Source organism: Leopardus geoffroyi, chromosome B2, assembly GCF_018350155.1.
Source record: "Leopardus geoffroyi isolate Oge1 chromosome B2, O.geoffroyi_Oge1_pat1.0, whole genome shotgun sequence".
Classification (NCBI taxonomy): domain Eukaryota; kingdom Metazoa; phylum Chordata; class Mammalia; order Carnivora; family Felidae; genus Leopardus; species Leopardus geoffroyi.
In genome coordinates, this window is record NC_059332.1 from 148,482,576 (window position 1) to 148,492,140 (window position 9,565).

The window sequence follows — 9,565 nt, forward strand, 5'->3', positions numbered from 1 at the left end:
CCCCCCCACAGTAGGTTCCGGATTCCCCAGGGATTCTTGGCTTTTCCCGAGTCTCGTTTCATTCTAGTGCCGCCCCTCTCACCACACGCAGAGACCTGCCTTCAACGGCCCAGCGACATTCGAAACATCAACCGCCCCGCCCCCCACCCCGATGTCCCCTCTGACTGATGCCACCTCCCACTGTGCCTGGAGAGTCAGTCCCTGGGGCCCCAGCCCCGGAGTTTCTGATGCAGTACGTTGGGAGTGGATGTGAGAATGTCCCTTCCCAACACGTTCCCAGGGACACTGATGCTGCTGGTTAAGGAGCAGACCTGGAAAAGTACGGCCACACACAGCTGTTAGCACATCCCAAGGCAACGAGGAGTCCAAGTTCAGGGCACAGGGAAAGGGAATGGGGTTAGGAAAGACCCTGGCCCTTGTGGGTCCCCCACTGCAGCACCTCGGAAAACAGTTCTCTGTAAGAAACTGTTCCGAGATTATCCTAATTTGAGCGTGCTTCCTTCCTGTAGTACGAGATCCGGGGGGAAGCCTGATGACAGCTCCCGGGAAAGTTTCTCTTCCCTGTAAAAGCAAGGAGCAACACAAAATACTCTCTTCCTTGGCCCTTGACCCACCAGGGAAGAAGTCTAAATATCAGGCCCAAATCCTAGGATGGCGGAACCAGGGAAGGGAGGGCGCTTGGATACTGGAAGGCGCTGTGTGGCCACTGGGCCAGTTCTGGGACTGCCCACCTCCGGGCTGCTGGACATTTAAAATAATATGTCTTTGGGGCGCCTGGGGGGCTCACTGAGTTGAGCATAGGACTCTTGATTTCAGCTTAGGTCATGATCCCTTGGGTCATTGAGCCCCGTGTTGGACTCCGCCCTGAGCATAGAACATGCTTAAGATTCTTGCTCTCTTGGGGCTCCTGGGGGGCTCAGTCGGTTAAGCTGAGCTGACCAGCTCAGGTCATGATCTCACAGTTTGTGAGTTCAAGCCCCACATCGGGCTCTGTGCTGACCGCTCGGAGCCTGGAACCTGCTTCTGATTCTGTGTCTCCCTCTCTCTCTCTGCCCTCCCCTGCCCATGCTATGTCTCTCTCAAAAATAAATAAACGTTAAAAAAATTAAAAAGATTTTCTCTCTCTCTCGCTACCTCCTTCTACCCCTCTCCCCTACTCGCATTTGAGGGATCGAGCCCCATGTCGGGCTCCACTCTAACAGTGCAGGGCCTGCTTGGGATTCTCTCTCCTTCTCTCTGCCCCTCCCCTGCATCCCTGCATGCACACACATTCTCTCTCTCAATATCTTTCTCTCTCTCTCTCTCCCAAAAGAAATAAATAAACTTGAAATTGTTTTTAAATTACCATACTGCTCAAAACCATCTATATATTCAATGTAGTCCCCATCACAATTCTAATGGCGTTTTTCACAGAAATAGAAAAACAATCTTACAATTTCTATAGAACCACAAAAAAACCCTGAATAGCCAAAACAATCCCGAGAAAGAACAAAGCTGGAGGCATTATTCTTTCTGATTTCAAATTACACTAGGTTAACATAAAATAAACAAAACTTCTAGAATGTCTAAAAGAAACGAAGAGAGTTTTATCTGAGCCCAAGTCAGGACGGCCTTCCAGGATACGCCATCTTTGCAAAGAAGAGAGCACTCTGGGAAAGGAACTTTTGGGGGAGGGTCATATACTTTGTTTACATTAAAAAGCCACAAATCAAAACCAAAGGACGTTGCAGAAAGTTGCAGACCTTATCTTAACCTTCAGGTATGTTCAGGGCCGTATGACTTTAATCTTATGAGAACCAGGGAAGTTTCTTCCTTTTTCTTATCTTTTGTGTTCAGAATGCTCCTTTTTGGTTATTTTCTTTAACAAAGCAGTGGTATCGTGTGTGCTTGGGGCAGAAAGAGAGCCCATGCTTTGAGGTTTTGCCGAGTCATTCTGACCTTGGTAAGTGTTAAAGTACAGCTTCCCTGGGAGCCCAGGAGCAGAGTCCACAAACATGAAAAGTGGAAAACTTCCTTTATCAACTACAAAGCTATAATCAAACAGTGTGATACTGGCATTAAAATAGACACGTAGACCAACGGAAAGAATCGAGGTCCCGGAAATAAACGTCCACGTGTACAATCCACTCACATTTGACAAGGGAGCCAGGAAGACTCGACAGATAAAGGAGAGCGTCTGCAATAAACGGTGTCAGGAAAATGGATAACCGCGTGCAGAGGAAAGAAATTGGCCACCTACCTTACATAACTCATGAAAGTTAACTTGAAATGGATTAAAGACTTAACGACTGAGTTCTGGAAAACTCCTGGAAGAAAACGGGGGCGGCGGGGGAAAGCAACTTAACATGGGTCTTGCCAATGATTTTTTTTTTGGCTAAGACATCAAAAGCATCAACCACAAAAATTAAAATTAATAAATGGGACTACATCAAACTGAGAAGCTTCTGCACAGCAGAAGAAACCATCAACAAAACGGAAAGACAACCTACTGAAAGAGAGAAAATATCTGCAAATCACGTATCAGATAAGCGTTAGCATCTAAAATATGTAAAGAACTCCTTTCACCCAACAGCAAAATAACAAACAATCCAATTTAAAAATGGGCAGAGCTCTGAATGCTGCAATAAATGGAAGAGTACGTATATATTTTCGAGTTAGTGTTTTTGTTTCCTATACCATATGATTTCACTTCTATGTGAAATCTGAAAAACAAAACAAGCAAATGGAAAGGACTCATAAATACAGAGAACTGGTGGCTGCACGAAGGAAAAGGGGTGGGAGCGGAGGAGGGCATCAAGTACAAACTTCTAGCTCTAAAATAAATGAGTCACGGAGACGAAAAGTCCAGCAGAGGGCACAGAGTCAATATCATTGCAACAACCTCCTCTGGTGGCTACACTCGCTGCGGTAAGCATTGAGTAATACATAGAACTGCCCAGTCACTGTGTTGAAACTCACATAACATTGCGTGTCAACTGTATACCTCGGTTTGAAAAAAAGACCTAGTAAGTGTTGTCGAAGAAGTGGAAAAAAGGGAACCCTTACGAACCGTTGGCGGGAGTGTGGCAAATTGGTGAAGCCACTGCAGAAAATGGTATGGAGATTCCTCAAAAAAATTAAACATAGAACTGCCCTATGATCCAGAAATTCCGATTCTGGCTATAAATCCGAAAAAACTGAAATTAGTAGGTCAGAGATATCTACACACCCATGCTCATTACAGCATTATTCACGTAGTCAAGATGTGGAAACAGACTGAAAGTCAACAAATGAATGGAATGAATGATGGAGATATATATATGTGTAAATAAAATATATAAATACACAATTTTTATATATGTCACACATCTGTATATACTCCACTATATATGTGTGTTATATATAATTATGTATTATATTACATTATATAATATGTACATCGTATATAAAAGTAAAACGTATGCATATATAACATATATTTTTTTATGTTCTATAGATGTGTATATATGTGTCCATTTGGGTATATATATAATGAAATATTACTCAGCCATGAGGAAGAAGGAAACCCTGCCATTTGGGACAACGTGGATGAACTTGAGGGCATTATGCTAAGTAAAATAAGGCAGAGAGAGAAAGACAAATACTTTGTGGTCTCACTTATGTGTGGAATCTAGAAAAGCTCACGTCATAAGGAGAATGGAATGACGGCTACCGGGGTGGGGGTGGGGTGAAGGAGAAGGGGAGGTAAGGGTCAAAGGGGGCAAATGTACAGTTACAAGATGAGTAAGGTCTGGCTATAATGTACAATACGGTGATTACGGTTCATAACCCTGCATGATATCCTTGAGAGTGGTTGCGAGTAAATGTGACGTGTTGTCCCCACAAAAGAATGGTAATTCTGTGATGTGACAGATGGGGTAGCTGACTCCATGGTGGTGACCATTTCCCGGCATATAAACGTACGTACGTAGGCTTTAAAGTGACAGCATGTTTTATGTCAAATGTCTCTCTCAGTAAAACTGGAGGGAAAAAAGAAGCTCTTCGCAGAACGGTCAAGGTCTCGGGCCCTGCACAACCCCAAACAGAGCAGAGACCTCCGTTGGCCGCAGTGTCGATGCCAAATGAACAAACCTTTTAGAATATTTGGTTTTTTTTTTGAAAAAGGAAGAGAGTTTTATCGGAGCCCAAGCGAGGACACCGGCCGGGGATACACGATCTTCACGAAGAAGTGAAGGAACGTGTGAGACAGGACTGTGTATGTTTTTGTGCCATCAAGAATTAGGAACCCTCAGCAGCAAGGCCATTCCAGAAAACTGCAGAAAATTGATCTCACGCTTGCCGGCCGGGCAAGGTCGCAGGCTTCCCGGCTTGGGAACCCAGGGAGATTTTTACTCTCTGGTTTGAAATGCTTCTTTGAGGCCACTTGCTAACAAAGCAGATGTCCGATGCGAGTTCGGGGCGGAAACAGAGCCCGCGCTTTGAAGTTTGCTTAAGTCGTTGTGACCCTGGTAAGAGCACAGCTTCGCTGGGAGCCCGGGGGCAGGGCCCGCAAACATTAAGAGATGAACATTCCCCTTATCAGCAGATGTGAGGGCGCGAGGCCATTTACGGCAACGTGGTGAACGGCCAGCTGCTCAAACACGAGACACAGCACCTGGCAGGGGAGGAAGTCCAGAAGAACCTGGAGACAGAATTCTGGGTTAGAGGGAAGGGAGGGAGGACCTGCAAACTGCTCTCCAGTCAGAACCCAGAAAGGCCTCTGAGGGTGCGGGGGGCAGCCCAGAGTGAGCGCAGCCCGGCAGGGAGAGGAAAGCTGGGAACCAACGGGACCACCTCTAAGTCAGCACGTGGAAGAGACACCCGGCCTTGAAACTTACCGGCCCTCCTGCTCGGCGCTCGCTTCACCTCCACGGTCACGGTCGTAACTCACGGGCATTCACTCCCAGCTTCCAGGTGTGTTACCTGGGGGATCCCTTAAACCCGAGCCCCCCCTGCACCTGCCCTCCTGTACACCTGGGCCTGGGAGCCCTGTCTTCTTCCCGCTCGGTCCTCTCCTTCTGTCCTGACTCCCGGGCTCCAGCCCTGTTCACCTCCTCCTCCCTCTGGAGACCCTCCGCGGGGGTTCCCCTCATCCTCTGGATTCTGCTTCCACCCCCTGCTGACTCCCCAGGGTCTGTCTCCTCCCAGCACCCGGGCCACAGACTCAGCTCCGCCAGACGTCTCCCTCTGGATGTAATTCCCCAGAGACGGTAAGCTTCGTATGTCCCCAACTGAACTAACCTTTACCCTGTGTTCCCTGTCTTAGTGAAGGACGGCAGCATCTGAGTTGCCATCCAAGCCAGAAACCCGGGAGTCACCTCGGAATCCTGCACCCCTTGGTTTCCTCATCCAGTCCCTCCCACCGACTTAGACCCCTTGCATTTGGTCCCTCTTGTGTCCTCACTGCCACCCCCACGGCTCAGACTCACATCACCTCCAGCCGGGACTCCCACAGCAGTCTCCTCCTGGCATCCTTCTCTCCAGTCCCACCTCCCACAACACTTTTCTGAACAGTCTTATTTGACTACATTCTTTCATTTTCCAGAACCACCAGCCCCCAGTGTCAGGAGATACACACACACACACACACACACACACACACACAGCCATCACCACCACCAATGCCCACGCCAGTGCCTATCCACTTGCTGTTTCACTCACACGGCTCCTTCTACCCAGAATCACCACTCCCCTCATGGGAACATGAGGTAAGGAATAACTCACAGAGTCGACTGGGCTTTTTGTCCCTTGTCCCTCATGGATAGTATGAATGACATCTGCGGGCTCATCTTTGTTCTTTCCTTACACCATTTCGAATACCCCGCAGCCCCATGACAAATTATCGCATTCATTGCTTTACACAAAATATTAGATTGGGATGAAATTTAAATTCTAGAGAATACATTGAGAAATTTTAAATAATTCCCTGAGGTACAAAATAAGAATAATACCCGTAACCTACCTCATAGGATCACATGAGAATTAAAGAACACAGGCAAAGTGTATAGACCAGTGTCCCCTCTATGATAAGGGCTGGACAAGTGTCTGCATAACTGTCATTATGTAGTAACTGATAGAAAATAATATTACCAACGCTTATGAATCCGCTTTCAATATTAAACTGCATTAAGATCTTAGAATATTTGCTTCCTGTTCTTCTTTTTTAAAAGAAACGAAACACTACAGATACGGCTAAAATACTAAAGCCAGCCTGAGCCTTCCCGTTCCTCCCTCCTCTCTTCCCTACAGTTAATCGACATCCTAGAAGCAGCGAATTTCATACCAATGCATGTTTAATTATGTGTGCTTTTATTTTCTAATTATATTAATAGCACTACCATTGTGTGTACTCTCCTGAGACTTGCTTTTTTCAACCAACATTATGTTTTGTATATTTCGCCACGTGGACATATTTAGCACGATTTCTCTTATCTGCTTTGCGGTGTTCCGCTTAAAGATTTGACCACCAGGACCATTCCGACCTGACTCAGAAACCATGGTGCTTCTTCCACAGTATCATTCAGTGAACACCAATAGATAAATATTTAGATGACAGATGATGATGATGATAGACAGATAGACAGGACAGATAGAGAACAAGAAAGAATGAGAGACAGAGCAATCTCCTTGCGACACTTTAGGGCAAACGCAGCAAATCAAGATAGACTAGGTTGAGCTACAATAACAACTTGACCCTAACATCCACTGCCTGACTGAATAAAGCTCACGTGGTAATCGTGTTGCATATCCAAAATGGTGGGCTGTGTTTAAGAACTCGGTTCGCAGAGGATCCAGTGTCCCAGGAGCCTCACCACCTAGAATACAAGTCTTCACAGCTGCTGCCATACATATCTCTTTCATAGTCTACACTCTGATTAGCACTCTCTCTCTCTGCTCACTTATTTCTTTTCATAAAGCACAATGCCATCGTCTCTAAAGCAGACAAATCCCACCCCATCACTACATCCAGTTCAAAGGCCAAGGTCCCCGAGGGATACACAGTGCTTTCTGCATCAGTCGAGAACCAGGATAATTACAAGAAGTTACAAATGGCTATTTATACAAAGGGTAAGAAGTCCTTGCTCCGTAGCCTTACAGAGAAGGTTTTGCAAGGGTCCCCTACTAAGGAGCAGAGTGAAGTCCTGGCTGCATCAGGACAGAGCTCGCCTTCATCATCCTTGTCACTGGTTTGGTCCCCTTTTGTCCCCTTGGGCGTCTGTGAAGTGGCCTTTGGGGAATACATTGTCTTGGGGGATATGTGGTTTCCTTCCTTCCTGCTCCTCTTTGTGGATGTTCAGGGAACCCAGCGGTTAAAGCTTTTGAGCAGCAACGGACTTACCTTGGGTTCCTGATCGCCTTTAATAGTAAAACTCCCTCAAAACTCAGTGCACATCCAATCTGTTTGCTTCCAGTCTGTTCCACGAGCCCACGACTCGCTTAGAGGTGCTCTCAGAGCCCTTTACTTCCTCATCCTCATGGCCCATCCCTAATTTACCTCCCACAGCCCAGAGGCTGTGGGGCTTTGGTGGAAAGGCCGCACCTGTAACTCATTCTTTCCTTTCCAACATATAATCAGGCGGCGGCTCTTTCAAAATCTCACCTCTGACACCTGTAAATTCAAAGCCGCCCGCTTTTCCCACACTGAGAAGTCACATTTCTGACCTCTGTATTCCCTTTTATTTCGTTTTACAAATAAGCCCATCTTTCCAGAGTTCACCTTTCTTGTGGTGTGCGATCACAACCATCCCACGTTGGCCCAAACAAGTTACACGGCCCTCGCGCAAGGAGGGCTGCAAGATGCTGGGGACACACAGGTATTCGGTGAGCTTTTTGCCCGATCGCATCCCCCACCGTTCATGGCAACTCACACCTGCTCCAGCAGTGGGTAAGAACGTGCCCACCAGTGTCCTTGTACGCGTTTAGTTTATCAGGCTTTCTTTTTTGTTGCTGCTTTTCTTTTCACACGTCTGCCCCACAAACTGTCAACTCCCTAAGGATTGAGGCCACGTCTTCCTTTCCACACTTCCAACAACTAGCCAACTGTCTGAAATAGACCCGTAATGTTGATCTGATGCATGTCGCTTGAATACATGAATGAATGCTAGGATAACTTACATTGCTTTCTTTTCTTTTCTTTTCTTTTTTTACTTCTATTGCTTTTCAGTGAAAAGTTTACCAATCCAAAGGATACACACGACAAAGTGCCTGCTATCAGAGTTTGATCCCAGCTCTATTTTTTACCGTGTAGTTTAAGCAGATCAATTCACCACTTCCCATTTTCATTCTCTCCCCGGTATAATGGGAAATTTAGTGCCTACTTAATAAGATTCCAGTGAGCATATATAATCAATAGAAGGCAACTTGAACATAGGGAATTCAAAAACATTAGTGAAGTCCAATTTATTTCTGTATATGATAAACATCTGCTGTTTCAGCTGCCACCTTTTCGTCTCTAAAAGCAGAGTGAATCACGCCCCAGGAAGAGCTAATGGATGTAAACCTGTGGCAAGAACACCAACTGACATTGACCTCCTGGCCCACAGAAAGCAGACCCTGCCCATCTTGTTTCTCTCTCTCCCTAACCTCAAACTCTACTCTTCCAGGCTGGGATCAAATCCCTCATGTAACTCGACCCTTAGGCTGATTTTCACAACAGCCCTGTATATGGTTGCCCAAAGAAATTGGGACTGGTACTGGGGTGCCTGGGGAGCTCAGTCGATTGAGCATCTGACTTCGGCTCAGGTCATGATCTCACAGTTCATGGGTTCGAGCCCCGTGTCGGGCTCTTTGCTGACAGCTCGGAGCCTGGAACCTGCTTCGGGTTCTGGGTCTCCCTCTCTCTCTGCCCCTCCCCTGCTCGTGCTCTGTCTCTCAAAAAACTACATAAATAAACATTAAAAAAATGCTTTTCAAGAAACTGGACTTGTATTAACTCTAAGCACTCAGGCCACATTATAGGCAAAGTGGGGGTCAAAAAAATCAAGTCACAACGTTGTCATGAAGATCACAATCAGTTGAGACGTGTGTGGTGCAAAGCCAGGCCAGGCTGGAATGTTTCAGAGCACTGCAACACTTACAATCAGTAAAGATGATTTAATTGAGTGAGTATTAACTACATGATCACTACATCTTATCAAATGTATGTATATAAACTTGCACTGGCAAACAAGAAACATATTTGATCAAGCATAAGAGACTCTTAAAAACTGAGAACAAGGGGCGCCTGGGTGGCGCAGTCGGTTAAGCGTCCGACTTCAGCCAGGTCACGATCTCGCGGTCCGTGAGTTCGAGCCCCGCGTCAGGCTATGGGCTGATGGCTCAGAGCCTGGAGCCTGTTTCCGATTCTGTGTCTCCCTCTCTCTCTGCCCCTCCCCCGTTCATGCTCTGTCTCTCTCTGTCCCAAAAATAAATAAACGTTGAAAAAAAAAAATTAAAAAAAAAAAAAAAACTGAGAACAAACTGAGGGTTGACGGGGGAGTGGGAGGGAGGGGTGGGTGGGGGATGGGTATTGAGGAGGGCACCTTTTGGGATGAGCACTGGGTGTTGT